Source organism: Nicotiana tabacum, chromosome 24 (genome assembly GCF_000715075.1).
Source record: "Nicotiana tabacum cultivar K326 chromosome 24, ASM71507v2, whole genome shotgun sequence".
Lineage (NCBI taxonomy): Eukaryota > Viridiplantae > Streptophyta > Magnoliopsida > Solanales > Solanaceae > Nicotiana > Nicotiana tabacum.
The window spans coordinates 75,635,729-75,651,777 of record NC_134103.1 but is presented as its reverse complement, the minus strand read 5'-3'; the positions used below and the strand labels follow the sequence as shown (position 1 = coordinate 75,651,777).

At 33.2% G+C, this 16,049-nt stretch overlaps 1 long non-coding RNA gene across 2 annotated transcripts; it reads left to right on the top strand.

The window, feature by feature from the left end:
• Window positions 1–517: 517 nt before the first annotated feature.
• LOC107816565 (uncharacterized) lies at window positions 518–5,664 on the top strand. 2 transcript variants are annotated; one of them, XR_012706627.1, is made up of 5 exons: window positions 518–917; window positions 2,581–2,700; window positions 2,836–2,901; window positions 4,383–4,454; window positions 5,415–5,664. It is a non-coding gene; the product is annotated as an uncharacterized LOC107816565 (long non-coding RNA). The 2 variants fall into 2 exon arrangements; XR_001654991.2 differs by lacking the exon at window positions 518–917 and having other exon boundaries at window positions 1,950–2,700.
• The last annotated feature ends 10,385 nt before the right edge of the window (window positions 5,665–16,049 follow it).

The following is a 16,049-nucleotide window of genomic DNA, read 5'->3' as shown; positions in this document are numbered from 1 at the left end:
AAAGTTTTATCCCATAATTATTTTTACTTAACAACCGTACCAAACGACCCATTAAAGAGCTAAAAATACCAAAAAAGATATTTTGCACATCAATCTAATCTTTCATACATCAATAGTTAGCTTGTCACCGCAATAAGATGCTCCTCTTAACAATATAATAATACAGTACGTGAAACGACCCAATTAGAAACAATACAATAGCATTGTCCGGAGCAAAAGTTCCCCTTTTGCTTAATTAAGCAACATGTTTCTAAGGATGTTAACGATGTGTTGAAGCAATTCAGGGTGTGTTTGGTACAATTTTCTCATTTTTGTTTGGTGGCACAAAATAGTTTGAAAAATATTTTTATATATATATATATATAATTGAGGGGAAAAGAGTGATGACGTGGCACTTCTCAAAAGCTAGAAATTCTATTTATCTTTTCCCACATTGTTTTGGATTATTCTCTTATTTTAGCCATTTACCTCATTAGTTAACCATTTAGCCAAACGTTTCATTGAAACGTCACTCACTTATTGAGTCACAATTAAAGCACCGTTTCAAATCTTCCCTCTACCTTTTCAATTATACGTTTGCTTTCCCTAAGAAAGCCAAAAAAACTAGATTTCCTTTTCTTCCCATTAATCTACTTAATTACGCTTCTTTTATTTTCTTCTTTCTCACACACAATTTCACATACATTTACATTTGTATATTAGAAAATACAGATGCATTACATAGCATCAGTGGAAGAAGGATCGAAGAAACAGAGCACAAGAAGAGTTAGTAAAGGTTGTTTGATGAATTAATTATAATGGAGCCCTTTTTTTAATGATACAATTCAGGAGAGGATTTGTAGGGGGGGAAAAATGAGAAATTGGAGCTTCGAGGCATGATGATGCACATGGGAAGACCGGCAAGAACAAGATTTTTGGTAAATAGTATTACAAGTAACCTTTTTTATTTTCTTCATGTTAAAGATCAGATTTCATTGCGTATAGATAAATTTCATGCAGTGACGGAGCCAGGATTTTCATTAAGGGGAGTCAAAATATAAAGAAACAAACTCACCAAGAAGTCAAGGGGTGTCATTATATAGTATATATACATATTTTTAAAAATATTACCGAGCTAAACAATATAATTTTCCGACGAAGGGGTATCGGTTGACATCCCTTGGGTGCAAGTGGCTCCGCGATAAATTTCGTGATACCATAATTAACGTAAAAGAATTAAAGTAAACTCTTTTATAAGTATTCTCACATTTTCTAATTATTATATTATCCCTCAAATATTTTCTTTTATTCTATTTAGATTACTACAACTGAGCAATAGTAATGTGATTATATGAAGTTGTCATGATTTACTATTTACATGGTAACATCATAAGTTTGAACTGTTTTGTTACATATTTTTTAAAGTCTGTATTAATTATGTGAAAGGATAAATAATTTTGAAGTGTTAGTGGAACAGAAAGAAACAAGAACTCTAAAAGAATTCGAATAGACACTTTTTCCTCCATGCTTATATGTGAAACAAAAAAATTTATCTTGAAACAAAAGAAGCAATTTTGAATGTTTTCTCGGAGAAATAGGAGAAAATAAAACTTTCATAGACATGAAGAGGGTGAAGGGATGGGCCAAAGCTTCTATCTTTTTCAGTAACGTAGAAAAGAGGAAAGAAAAAGGAAGTAGCTATAGGAAAAGAAAGAAAAAGAATAAAAAATGATAGACGATACAAGAGATAGTATCATTTTTGCTCGGATGAGTACCTTATTAATTTAGGGGATGAATAATATCATTATTCAATTGGTAATATCATTATCCCTTTTGTACTTTTTTTACTAATAATTCCTTTTTTTATTATTTTCTTTGTAATATTTTCCTTGTACATTTTAATTTTTCTTCATATACTTTTGCATATTGTATTTTGTGTGTTTCGAAAAGGTTTTAGATCAATAAGCAATTTCATAAAAGAAATGCTTGAAGTAATCCTACATTTATTTTGGTACGAGCTGAGAACACATATTATCTTATAATAGATTGACTTTATACATTTCCTTTGTCCCTTCATATTTTTTCCATCGTTTTATCATATATAATTATTATTTTTTTGGATTATTTTAGAATTTTTTTCACCCAATCTATTATTATCATGTAAACTACTACACCATTTTCATGATAGACAGACATAACACCAATTTTTCTTTCTCTATGATTTTCTACGGGTTTCTTTGATTTTTCACCGTCAAAAACCAAAATTCACCGTACAAGAAAAACACACAACGCTTCAAAAACAATCGTTTTTTTTATAACAGATTCTTTACTCTCTCTGTTTCTCTTCTTCCCTCTATCTATGTATTCATCGTCCTTTGTCTTTCTATTTTCCTATTGTCCTTTTTGTTTGCCTTTGCTGAAATTCCCTATACTCCTCCCTCTTTTCTCTTCTACACTGCTTTTGCTACACCTTTGTTGATTTACTTTAATTCCTTAGCTAATTTCTAAATTATTTCCTCACCGCCGTTTCCATTTGTGTTTTTCACTTACTTGCACTTTGATTTTTGATTATGCTCTGTCTTTGACTTACTCCTTCGCCAGCGCAGAAGAATTGGATAACGACTGCTTATTTTGACGCCCATGAAGCGTTCGTAAATATGCCCCATACTTGATCTTACCCACAGATTCAGAAAATGCTGCAAATTTAATCAACACTTGCCGGTCTGTAATCCTTTCAAAGTTAACCTTTACCAACTGCGCCTTCTTTGCATATCTTTTCAGCATTTTAAATGTTAGACCCTTGAAGTTTAACAATTCAGTTGAGCACATGATTTATTTTTCTTTTTACGTTGATAGATGGTAGTGCAAACGAACAAAAGGCCGTGAAAAGATTCAGTTTGGCCTTCTCCATTCGTATTTGAGGTACGTTCCGAAGATTCTTAACTATTATTATGCTTTTTGCACAATTGATAACCAAAAGTATGAAGATTCTAATATACATTACTTTTTCAAAATTGATAACTAACGGTGTGCCTGATATGGAGTACCCGAATTTTACTTTACTGATACTTTAATGGTTAAAGAGTTCGTCAACGATGTTGATTATAGTCTACTGATATGGAGTTTAGACTATATTAAATTTTCATTGTAGCCTCATATATTGGTATTCAAACTCAAAGCATTGCGAATTAATTTTTAAAATAAGATCTTCTTGATGTAGACACTGAGACACGTAACTTAAAAGGTTAAAGGAAAAAAAATTCAAAGTCAGAGAGCATTGGTGGAGGTTATAAAATCAATAATACTCCAAAATAATCAAGAACCAAACAAAATCAACATTTTTCCTATAAAATCTACTCTGCTCTACCAAGGTTCTTTCCTTATTTTGATTACAACAATTTATTTTCCTGTCAAGAACACGCATTTGAACTAACTTGAAATCTGTAAGAAAAAATGCAATAAAAAACTTCTAAAACTTTTATAAGAAATTTAAACCTAAATGCATGGGAAATATTTTGTATCTAAGAGAACCTTTTTACTTTGCAGAGAACCAATAACATTTCCAAATGAGTATTAAGGCTAGAATATCGGATATGAAGTAATACAGATAATCATGACATAATTTTATGCGGCATAATTGATTGCTTAATTGGTCTACTGTAAATTGATTGTTATTTATCCCTAATCAGTAGCAATTTTTTTACCTTCTTAACTCAACTTGATAAAGATTTATCATATATGTGTATATAATATATTTATGGGTGAAGAAAATTAAGGAGGAAGAAAACTAACTACCCTGCAATGAATATCCATATAAATAGCAAATTGGAAAACAACTGAAGGAAAAACCAATGAAGATTAAGACTCACCAACGGTTGTAGCAGCGATGAAGGGATGAGCGAAGGTAGTTAAAATACTAAATCGACATCAAAGAAATAGTGCTAGAAATAAGAGAGGAAAAAAAAAGCACAAAAGCCAGAGAAGAAGATGCTCACAAAAATGCACATATGAGGCGATAGGGAGAGTTAAGTGCAATCACTCATTATTAACGGTTAGGGAATATTTTTTTATTTTATTTAATAGTGATGACTGATGACCATTGAACTTATTTTTATGTCTATAAATGTTGATTATAGTTTACTGATATGGAGTTTAAACTATATTAGATTTTCATTGTAACCTCAGATATTAGTACCGGATAGATCCTGGTACGTATTATTTTCGTTTTATTATATAGAATTCTTGCTATAGTAGTATTATTATACCGTTATCCTCTGTTGTAAAACCCAAAAGCCTCATTAACTCTGACTGTTTCTTGGTGATGTTTAAATGGATCTTCCGCTCATCCATTCTTCTTCTTAAAGTCTGAATGTGTTTTGTTCAATCTGTCATTTTGTTGACAGGTTAGATTATCCTCTCGCCCGACTAGGTATCTGGGACGTGACGTTGCAGCTCTTTAAGATGTTGCCATTCAGGTAGTCATTTCTTTGGCTTAAAATTTTATTTTCAGTCACAAATGTGTTTAATATTTTGTTAGGTGATTTAGCAAATATTAGTTCTTCCTTTTCCCTTGTTGAGTTTCCTTTCACTCTATTTTTGACATGTAGGAAGCTTATTTAGGTAACCTTCAATTTCCAGATTGTGTCCATTATTTCAAAGAAAACTTGCAAAGGTTGTCTGGCATAAATTACGCCCCGATAAAGATACGAAAAAGACGTTGAATCGTGTATTTTTTCTTGGGTCTTATATAGCGGTTCTATATTAAAATTTACTACACTCTTTCTAATTGAAAAATGAAACTCTACTTGCGTTGTGTATTGTGTATAATTTTAAACCATAAAGACACTGGACATTTACATCATTCTATTGGAGAATGAGGCCGGTAATGTGCTTAGTTGTATGGTTCTCCCTTATAATTGAGTACCTCCGATTTAACACGAAACAGATTGTTTAATTGCCAAGAGGTTAGTGTATTCATCTTCTCGAGTTATCCTTCAGTTCTAGCATTTTACTCCCTAAAGACGATTGCGCTCATTTGAGACGACACAAGTAGAGCTATCACAAAATTATCATGGATGCTTACGGGAAATGTAGGATCTTCCTCCCTTAAGTTTTAGTTGTTGACTATGAAATTTTTGTACATAAAGGAAGTCAGTAATGTTTACATTATCTTTGCATGTTGAATTTGATTAAAATTTGTCAATAATTTATATACAAATATAAAGCTAAAAAAATAAAATCTGATGTGGAACCTCCCATGCTCAGGGATGTACGATTTATCTCTTTTCTTCTTTTTTTGGAAATTTTCCTGTCTACATGATTGTTAAATAAATCCACAAGAATAAACACATCACTTTTGAATTACTGTATAATTTTTTTTTCTTTTTTATGTTTATTCGATCTGGTGATTTATACACAGTTTACTTGCCTTGCAGTTTATGCAGTAGCGCAGAGATGTCATGACCCGAAATTTTCCACCGACGGGACCGTGATGGCGCCTAATATTTCACTTGCTAGGCAATCCAACATTAGAGAATCATTAAACCAATTCCTTATTCACATTCAGTAATTAACAATAATTAACTAAGATGAAATATAATAAGTGTGGAATATTATAAAACTGTATTAATTACTGTCACCCGAATCTGGAGTCACAATTCACAAGCATTCTAGAATTTGCTGCAAGTAATAGTCTGAAAGAAATACAACTGTCTGAATGAAAGAAAACAGTAGGGCATAAAAGATAGACGGGGACTTCAAGGTCTGTGAACACCGATAGATCAACCTTGAGTCTCCGGACAGTGGACCAATAACAAAATCTCGATCAACCTGAGCCGGTATCAAAATCTACACAGAAAGTGCAGAGTGCAGCATCAGTACAACCGACCACATGTACTGGTAAGTGTCGAGCCTAACCTCGACGAAGTAGTGACGAGGCTAAGGCAAGGCACCTACAAATCAACCTGTACAATTTAACAATGTATATACAAATAACAGAAATGAAGAACTAAACAGGAATTGTCGGAAGGGGAACATACTGAGGGGAATACAAGATAAAGAACTACAACAGAATGATCACCTGAGCAGTCAATATACCATGAATCAATAGGAATAATGAATATATTAAGGAAAAATGCACGGCATCACCCTTCGTGCTTTTACTCTCAATCTCACCATAAAATTAATAGAAACGACACGACATCACCCTTCGTGCATTAACTCTCATATCATGGCACAGTATCACCCTTCGTGCATTAACACTCACAATATGGCACGACATCACCCTTCGTGCATTAACACTCACAATATGGCACGTCATCACCCTTCGTGCATTAACACTCTCCCTTGCCATAATGCAATGCATAAATAACAACAGGGAGATAGAATAACAAGTACAAACCTTATTTCAACATTTGGTTCCATAATATCAATCTCAACTTTGAAATAAAAACTCAATTATCACCAAAAAATCCGTAAACATGATAAGAACGATAAATTGAACAACACTAGTATAACACGTAGCAATTTGGCATAGGAAAGAGACAATATAAGAAAAACAGAGAAACATTGAAAACAGGTAAATTGGCGGCGCATAAGTACTCGTCACCTCACATATACGCCGCTCACATGGATTTCACTTAGCAAGTAATCTAAGGCTCCTAATTCCCTCAAGTCAGGGTTAGACACAATACTTACCTCGCTCCAAATGCCACTTAATTCTCAATCACAACTTTTCCTTTGAGATTTATCTCCAAACCACTCGTATCTATTCAAAAATGACTCAATAATATCAAATACTGCTAAAGGAATCAATTATATTGCATAAATTAAATTTCCCAAATTTTTCTCTAAAAAGTCAAAAAATCGACCCCGGGCCCGCTTGGTCAAAACCCAATGTTCGGACCAAAATTCATTTACACATTTATCCCCGAGCCCGAATATATAATTGGTTTTGGAATCCGACCTCAAATTGAGGTCTAAACCCCCCAAATTTCCGAAATTCCTAGTTTCTACCCTAACCCCTAATTCTACCATGAAAACTCTAGATTTTAGGTTGATAATTCAAGAAATGTAATGGGTAATTGAAAGAAAATGGTTTAGAATCACTTACCAACACTTTGGGGAAGAAAATGACTCTTGAAAATCGCCTCTGCCCGTTTAGTTCTTGAAAAATGTTGAAGAAATGGCTTAAACCCGTGTTTGATTCTGTTTTATGCATTGGGCGACAGTGTGCATCGCGTTCGCGAGGCCACTGTCGCATTCGCGAAGGGTACTAGCTGCCAACCCTTCGCGTTCACGAGATCCTGCTCGCGTTCGCGATGGTTACTCTCCATGGTCTTCACGTTCGCGAGGCATTGCTCGCGTTCGCGATGAAGGAACGACCAACCCTCCCCCAGGTGTGCCTAACACTACGCGTTCGCGAGGAGCTAGTCGCGTTCGCGAAGGGTAACACCCTTATCGCTTCGCGTTCGCGAAGAAGAAAACTTCAACTGCCCAGTTTACTCTTCGCGTTCGCGAGAGTACCTTTGCGAACGCGAAGAAGGACATGCCAGAACACCTGCTGCAGCAAAATACCAGATTTTCAAAGTCCAAAACATCCCGTGGCCTATCCGAAACTCACCCGAGCCCTCGGGGCTCCAAACCAAACATGCACACAAGTCTAAAAATATCATACGAACTTGCTCGTGCGATCAAATCGCCAAAATAACACCTAGAACTACGAATTTAGCACCGAATCAAATAAAATTCTCAAGAACACTTTAAAATTTTTATTTTCTTAGCTGGACGTTCGAATCACGTCAAATCCACTCCGTTTCTCACCAAATTTCACAGACAGGTCTTAAATATCATAATGAACCTGTACCGGGATCCGTAACCAAAATACGGACCCGATACTAACAATGCCAAATATCAATCAATTCTTAAAAACAAATAATTTCCAGACTTTTAATTTTCATAAAAAATTCATAACTCAAGTTAGGGACCTCCGAATATGATTCCGGGCATACGCCCAGGTCCCATAATTCGATACGGACCTACCGGGACCGTCAAAGCACGGATCCGGGCCCGTTTACCAAAAATATTGACCGAAGTCAACTAAATCAACTTTTAAGGCAAAAATTCATATTTTCATTAGTTTTCAATATAAAAGCTTTCTGAAAACCTGCCCGGACTGCACACGCAAATCGAGGAGGGTAAAAATGAGATTTTTAAAGCTTAAGAGCGCAGATTCGAGTTCTAAAACATAAGATGACCTTTTGGGTCATCACAAGAGATGAGCAACTTCGTCAAGGTTGAATTTCTCTTTGGATCAGTTTTTGTTTTCCTCAATTCTCAGTATATTTTTGTTTCCACATTATTACCTCCATTTTGTAGATGTAAAAAGTAAATTGTACTATCTAAGTTCTCAAATAAATTATAGTAAATATCTATCCTGAAATGCAAATTTGGTTCCTTACTTCTTTGATGAGAATCAAAATAAATGTGTTAGGAATTATGTTAAGATATGTTTTCCCTACAATTATAGAGAATTTTAGTTTTGTGATTTGTCTTTAACTATTACAATTATTACGTGCATTACCTTCAAAATTTGACTCGGATGACTGGATTAATTTCCCTGGTTTATAAACATATTTAATCTTATGTTTGATCGTAACATTAAGCCCCATTGCAACCACTAAAACTATTTCTAATTCATTTGTTTAATCAAATTTCTTACCGTCAAATGTTCACATTGATTTCCTCTTTCCAGGTTTTACCAATCACTCTTTACGATCAAGTTTTGCTTCTCTAAGTCAATAATGGCGACCAACACTAATCTCCTCATTGTGTGCTTTCTGATTTCAACTGCTCTTTAATTTTTATGATTGTTGCTTATCAGTTTTGGTCGCACTTATTTGTATAAAGTGATTAAGTTGTCGCTTTGAAAAAAGCTCTTCTCAACCTCAAAGGGTGTATCTTAATAATAGATTGGTGGACTTCAAAACCGTCAGATGACATCACTTGACAATTATGTGAAGTTCATGACAGGAAGTTTGAAAAATAAGATGTGCGCTAAATAAGATATAGAGGGATTGTATATTGTTGAGCTTATACAAACGTGTGTGGGCTTTCTGTTAAGCATGAACATGATTTTTTCAATCTACTTGTCTATTCATCAAATAAATAACACTTATTTTAATTTAAACAATACGTATGATCATGGATCATCAATAATGATACATCTAATGTGATTCCTACGACTTAATCTTCTTATTTGATATATTTAAATCACTTCTCAATTCGTTTTTAACTTAGAAAATGATTGTGATGGAGAAATTGTTTAAGAAGGCTGAATGCTTTTTTGACCTCTATTTATAGTATAGGAGGTAATATGAATCATCTATTCTGCTCTATTGGGCTTATTTCGTAAATAATTAGTCTTTTAATTATAAAGCAGTTAAAGATACTCCAAAACTAAGGTTCTCTAAATCTTATATTTCTCGGTACAACTTTCGGACTAAAAATGGGAGTCCGCTGTGCAAAATATCCCCGTTCATGCAGGGTCATCCAAGGGGTACAAATCTCATACGACAACAACATCAACCCAGTATAATCGCACAAGTGGGTATGGGGAGGGTAGGATGTACGCAGCCTTACCTCTACCCTGGCAAGATAGAGAGACTGTTTCCGATTGAAAATCTCAGACTATACTTTTAAAATGCAAAGGGCATCTTCTTTTCTTTTCTTTAATTTCATTTTTCCGATTTGAAATGATTTTCTGCATTAAGATAGAAATTTAAAAGTCAATTAACAAACAACTTCTATACGTCTTTTATACTTTGTATATCAAGTATCACTTTAATTCAAAATGTATTTTTATGTATATAATTTTTGTATATTTATTTGTGAAGTGCCATCTTATTTTAAGATGTATTTTTAATATATATTTCAAATATATTGTATATGTCAAGTGCCATTTTAATTCAGAATGTATTTTTTATATATATGTTTTTGTATATTTATATGCCATCTTAATTAAATTTAAGATATATTTTTTTATGTATACTTCACATGTCTAAGTGTCATCTTAATTGAAGATGTATTTTTTATGTATATTTTTTTTGTATATTTTATATGTGTTAATTCAATATATATATTTTTTTATATACACTTTGCATATATTAACGTATATTATTATCGAAGTAAGATCTTTATGTTTAGAAAGGAAGAAAGAAGGAAGAGAAAAATTTAAGAAAGATAATTAAAAAGAAAATGAATGAAACAAATTTAGAAAATATATTGGCTTCTACATAAAATAAAATTAAGAAGATGAAGAAAAAGAAGAAAAGCTAATAGATAAAGAGAAAAAAAAGGTATGATTTTTGTACAAAGAATTATTGACTTTCCATTCAAATTGCTTATGTTTAGAGATTAATAATTAATATTCCTATTTTAATGGAACTGTGTGCTACAAATATAAATATTTTTCTGCCATAACTGTAATATTGGATTTCATGCTACGAATTTGTTATATTTCTTTTAAATTGTGACAGTTATGTAAAGTTCCCTTTGTTTTTGGGTTTCTTGCAATGATAGACGACCCACTAACACTTGGGCCAGAGCCCAAGGAATATATGGTGCAGCTCATCAAAATGAGATTGGTCTACTTATGACCCTTAACTTAGCTCAGGGAATTGCTACTGCTAAAACCTATTGGATTAATACAACCAGTGGGGATGCTATTGTTGAGTATAATGTTATAGTCCAGCATCATTTGATGCTTCGTCAATTTTGATTTTCATTTGTAATTTCCTCTTTCATTATATTCAACACTTCTATAGTTTCTTTGTTTATTCATTACAATAAAGATGTCCACTGAATATCGATGAAATAAAACCTTAATTATTTTAATAAAGAAACTATAGCAGCAACTAATCCCTCATACTTTTCTTTATACTGCTTAATATATGCAAATTTGAAAATATAAACAAATCCTTGGTGAGAATCAGTCAATGAGTTCTAGAAACAATTAAGGGGTTGTTTGGCACAACAATGGGATATCTATCTCACATTCTATATGGAATAACTAATTCAACCGTTTTAGTATAAAAGTTATCCCCGAATTAGTTAATACCTCAAACTAAATATAGAATAAAATTAATTTCAAATTTTATCCCGAAATTATTATTTGTGCCAAACGACACACAAAAGTTTACAATGTACAGGTGCTCCTGTGTGCGCGGAACTTATGAAGTCAAAGGTCAAGTAGAAGTAGCTACCCACGAGGCCACGTGGTGCAAATATACATATTCAACAAGTCCGTTAAAGAAAAGAGACAATATAATAAGACGCATTTTTAGTCCCTAAGTTATATCTATCTATCTATATTATTATAAAAGTATGAATACAATATCGGTTTATAAAAATAATCTTATAATATTAAGCATAATAACTCATAATAAAAGAATATAATCGAAATTTTAGATATTAGCCATATAATCCTATTAGTTTTAGGACATAATCCTACATGTTAGGAATCTCACATGATTACCTTTAGGAATCCTATTAATATAATTACTTTTGGGCATAGACATATAATACTACATGTTAGCATATATACCTAATACCTTTAGGAACACGTTATGTTTTCTTTTAATATAATTACTTTAGTGGTAGAAACATATTTTTAGTCATGTAATCATATTACTTTTAGGATATACTTCTTAAAAATTCCTATTACTAATTTAATTTGAGAATATATTATATTGTCCAAATCGATTTAGAAAAAGGAGAGCTTATATTATTATAAAAGTACAAATATAATATTAATATACCAAAGCAACCTTAAAATATTAAATGGAAGACCTCATAGGGAAAGGATATAACTGCAATAACCTATTTTTTGGACTAATTTGTGAGTGTATTATATTGTCCAAATCGATTTAGAAAAAGGAGAGCCTATATTATTATAAAAGTACAAATACAATATTAATAGATCAAAATAACTCTAAAATATTAAATGGAAGAACTCATAGGGAAAGGACATAACTACAATAACCTATTTTTTGGACTATAATACTTTCTATGCTAAATTTTAATATTTAAAATTTTAAAGTTAATAAAATTTTGTCTATTAACATTTATTAAAAATATGTAGGAAGGTTTAATAAAATCAATTTCATAATAATCCTTCATATTGGCAATACATTACCACTCCATAATGTCCAATACAAAAAAAAAATATTAAATTGACTGCATAAAGAGTTAAAATAGAGAAGAAAAAATATCCCCACGATAATATATTTTTATATTATATTTAAATTATTTTTCTACTCAAATAATATTTTTTAATCAATTTTTCGTGTAATACTAAATATCCAATTATTAAACAACAACTAAGAAAATATTTAAGAATATAAATGTGTGAGAAAGAGAAAAAAATGGTTGGTAAGAGTCAATACTACTAATGATTCTACAAACATAATGATCTAAAAGTGAAATGTCATATCAATCTTTTACTCTTTGAAAATAAAATTTATGGTGGATAAAATTATAATTAAGATTAAATATTCAAAATAAGAGATGAACTAATATTAAGATCTGAATCAACATAGAATAAATTATTTTTTATGTTAAAATCAATAATTAAATCTTTTAATTAATTATATAGCAAGAGAATCTAATTCAATTATTTTTAAATTTATCATATGAGTAAAATTCTTATTCAAGTCAAAAAATAATGTTAGGATACACAAATTTATTTCATAAAAAGAGCGTTAGAGATTTAAAAAATTAGAACACATAGTAAAAAGGTTAGTATATTATTAAGAATCAAAATGATATACAAGTGTCTGAGGAAGCACAATCAAAGCTAAATCCTAAGTAAGAACAGTCTTTTGAGACTATATTATAAAGAGTAGACTCTGGTATAGCGGAATTATTCTTTGTAGATGCCTCCGGCGGAATCAAAATAATATTTTCATGTCATTACTTGCAAATATCATATCAAGAGGCATGATACTGTTAGCAATAATAGCAAGTGGTGTACCAACAACGATTTTATTGTGAGGCCACCCACTTTAGATTTGATATACCTCTTCAAACAACTTAAATAACTATCACAAATATATCAAAGCAGAGCAATAGTGCTAAATTTATAAGGAAAGCAAAATTGATAATATGGGATGAAGCACTTATGGCAAAGTGTCAAACGATCGAAATAATTGTCCGGAGTTCTTATTAATGAACCATTCGATCTAAATAATTGCCCGGAGTTCTAGAGATATATTGGATATTAATAAAACGTTTGGTGAAAAATTAATGATTTGGGAGGTGATTTTTTGTCACGACTCGAAATTTTCCACCGACGGGACCGTGATGGCACCTAGCATTTCACTTGCTAGGCAAGCCAACGTTAGAGAATCATTTACCAATTTCTTATTTCCATTCAGTAATTAATATTAATTAACTACAATGAAATATAACAAGTGTGGAATATCATAAATCTGTATTAACTACTACAACCCGGATCTGGAGTCGCAATTCACGAACATTCTAGAATTTACAACAAGTAATGGTCTGAAAGAAATACAACTGTCTGAATGAAAGAAAACAGTAAGACATAAAGGATAGACGGGGATTTCAAGGTCTGTGAACGCTGACAGATCTACCTTGAGTCTCCGAACAGCGAACCAGCAGCAAATCTCGATCAACCTGAGCCGGTATCAAAATCTGCATAGAAAGTGCAGAGTGCAGCATCAGTACAACCGACTCCATGTACTGGTAAGTATCGAGCCTAACCTCAGCGAAGTAGTGACGAGGCTAGGACAAAACACCCACATATAACCTGAACAGTATAATCATGCTAGTGGCAACAACAGTAAATAAAAAATAACTCAAAAATAATGGGAAGGGAACATACAGTGGGGAAATACAATATAAGGAGTGAGAATAATGAAAAAACATAATTAAACCGGAAATCCTTAAACGAATTGAGCAATTAAGTCACCAAGGAAAACTGCACGGCATCACCCTTCGTGCTTTACTCTCAACCTCACCAAATAACAAATAAGACTGCACGGCATCACCCTTTGTGCTTTTACTCTCTTCCTCACAATATAAATAGATTATGCACGACATCACCCTTCGTGCTTTACACTCTTCCTCACAATATAATTAAATTATGCACGGCATCACCCTTCGTGCTTTACACTCTTCCTGACAATATAATTAAATTATGCACGACATCACCCTTCGTGCTTTACACTCTTCCTCACAATATAATTAAATAATAACAACGGATAGAGAGGAGTTTCACAAGAAAATTAATATTTCATAAATGATTACCTTGACAATTTAACATCTCAACCTCGAATCAATATTCATAATTTTATCGACCTTGGTGGAACCGGATACAAGTTTTCCAACATTTCAAAAACAACAATAAGAATAGATAACAAGATTTAAGACTACAAATTTACAATAATGGAATTTCACTCGCGTACTATGACTCGACCACAACGTATAGATGCTCGTCACCTTAACTAGACGACGTATTCAACAACAAAACACGTAGCAAATACTCACACAATACCTATTCCCTCAAGCCAAAGTTAGGCACAACACTTAACTCGCTCCGAAGGCCACTTAATTCTCAATAACAGCTTTTTCTTTGGAATTCACCTCCAAGTCTTTCGTATCTATTCAAAAATGACTCAATAATATCAAATATTGCTAAAGGAATCAATTATATCTCATAAATTAAATTTTTCAAATTTTTTTCCTCCAAAAAGTCGAAAAGTTGACCCCGGACCCGCTTGGTCAAAACCCGAGGTTCGGACCAAAATCCTTTTACCCATTCACCCCCGAACCCAAATATGTAATTAGTTTTGGAATCCGACCTCAAATCGAGGTCTAAATTCCCAAATTCTCGAAATTCCTAGTTCCTACCCTAATCTCTAATTCTACAATGAAAACTCTAGATTTTTGGTTAAAGATTCAAGAAATATAATGGGTAATTGAAAGAAAATGGTTTAGAATCACTTACCAACACTTTGGGGAAGAAACTGACTCTTGGAAATCGCCTCTACCCGTTTGGTTCTTGAAAATGTTGAAGAAATGGCTCAAACCCGTGTTTGGAGGCTGTTTTAAGCCACTGGACAGGCCTTCATCGCGTTCGAGAGAGGCCTATCGCGATCACGATGCACAGTGGCCTAAGGCCTTCGCGTTCGCGAGTCTTCCTACGTGTTCGCGTAAGGCAACTCCCTCTAGCCTTCGCGTTCGCGACCCAGTGGACGCGTTAGCCTAGAAGAACATGACCAACCCTCCCCCAGGTCCCCAAGTGCTTCGCGTTCGCAATGATCAGGTCACGTTCGCGAAGTGTAAATCCCCCATCTCTTCGCGTTCACGACCAAGCCTTCGCGTTCGTGAAGAAGAAGTCTCAGCCTCACCAGTTTACTCTTCGCGTTCGCGAGAGGACCTTCGCGAATGCGAAGAAGGATATGCCAGACATCAGAATCTGCAGAAAACCAGATTTTTCCCAAGTCCAAAACATCCCGTGGCCTATCCGAAACTCACCCGAGCCCTCGGGGCTCCAAACAAAACATGCACACCAGTCTAAAACCATCATACGAACTTGCTCGCGCGATCAAATCGCCAAAATAACACCTAGAACTACGAATTTAGCACCAAATCAAATGAAATTCTCAAGAACACTTTAAAATCCATATCCTCTCAACTGGACGTCTGAATCACGTCAAATCGACTCCGTTTCTCACCAAATTTCACAGACAAGTCTTAATATTATAATAAAACTGTACTGGGCTCCGAAACCAAAATACGGACCCGATACTAACAATGCCAAACATCGATCAATTCTTAAAAATAATTAATTTTTAGACTTTTAATTTTCATCAAAAATTCATAATTTGAGCTAGGGACCTCCAAATTCGATTCCGGGCATACGCCCAAGTCCCATAATTCGATACGGACCTACCGGAACCGTCAAAACATGGATACGGTCCCGTTTACTAAATATATTGGCCGAAGTCAACTAAAATCAACTTTTAAGGCAAAAATTCTTATTTTCA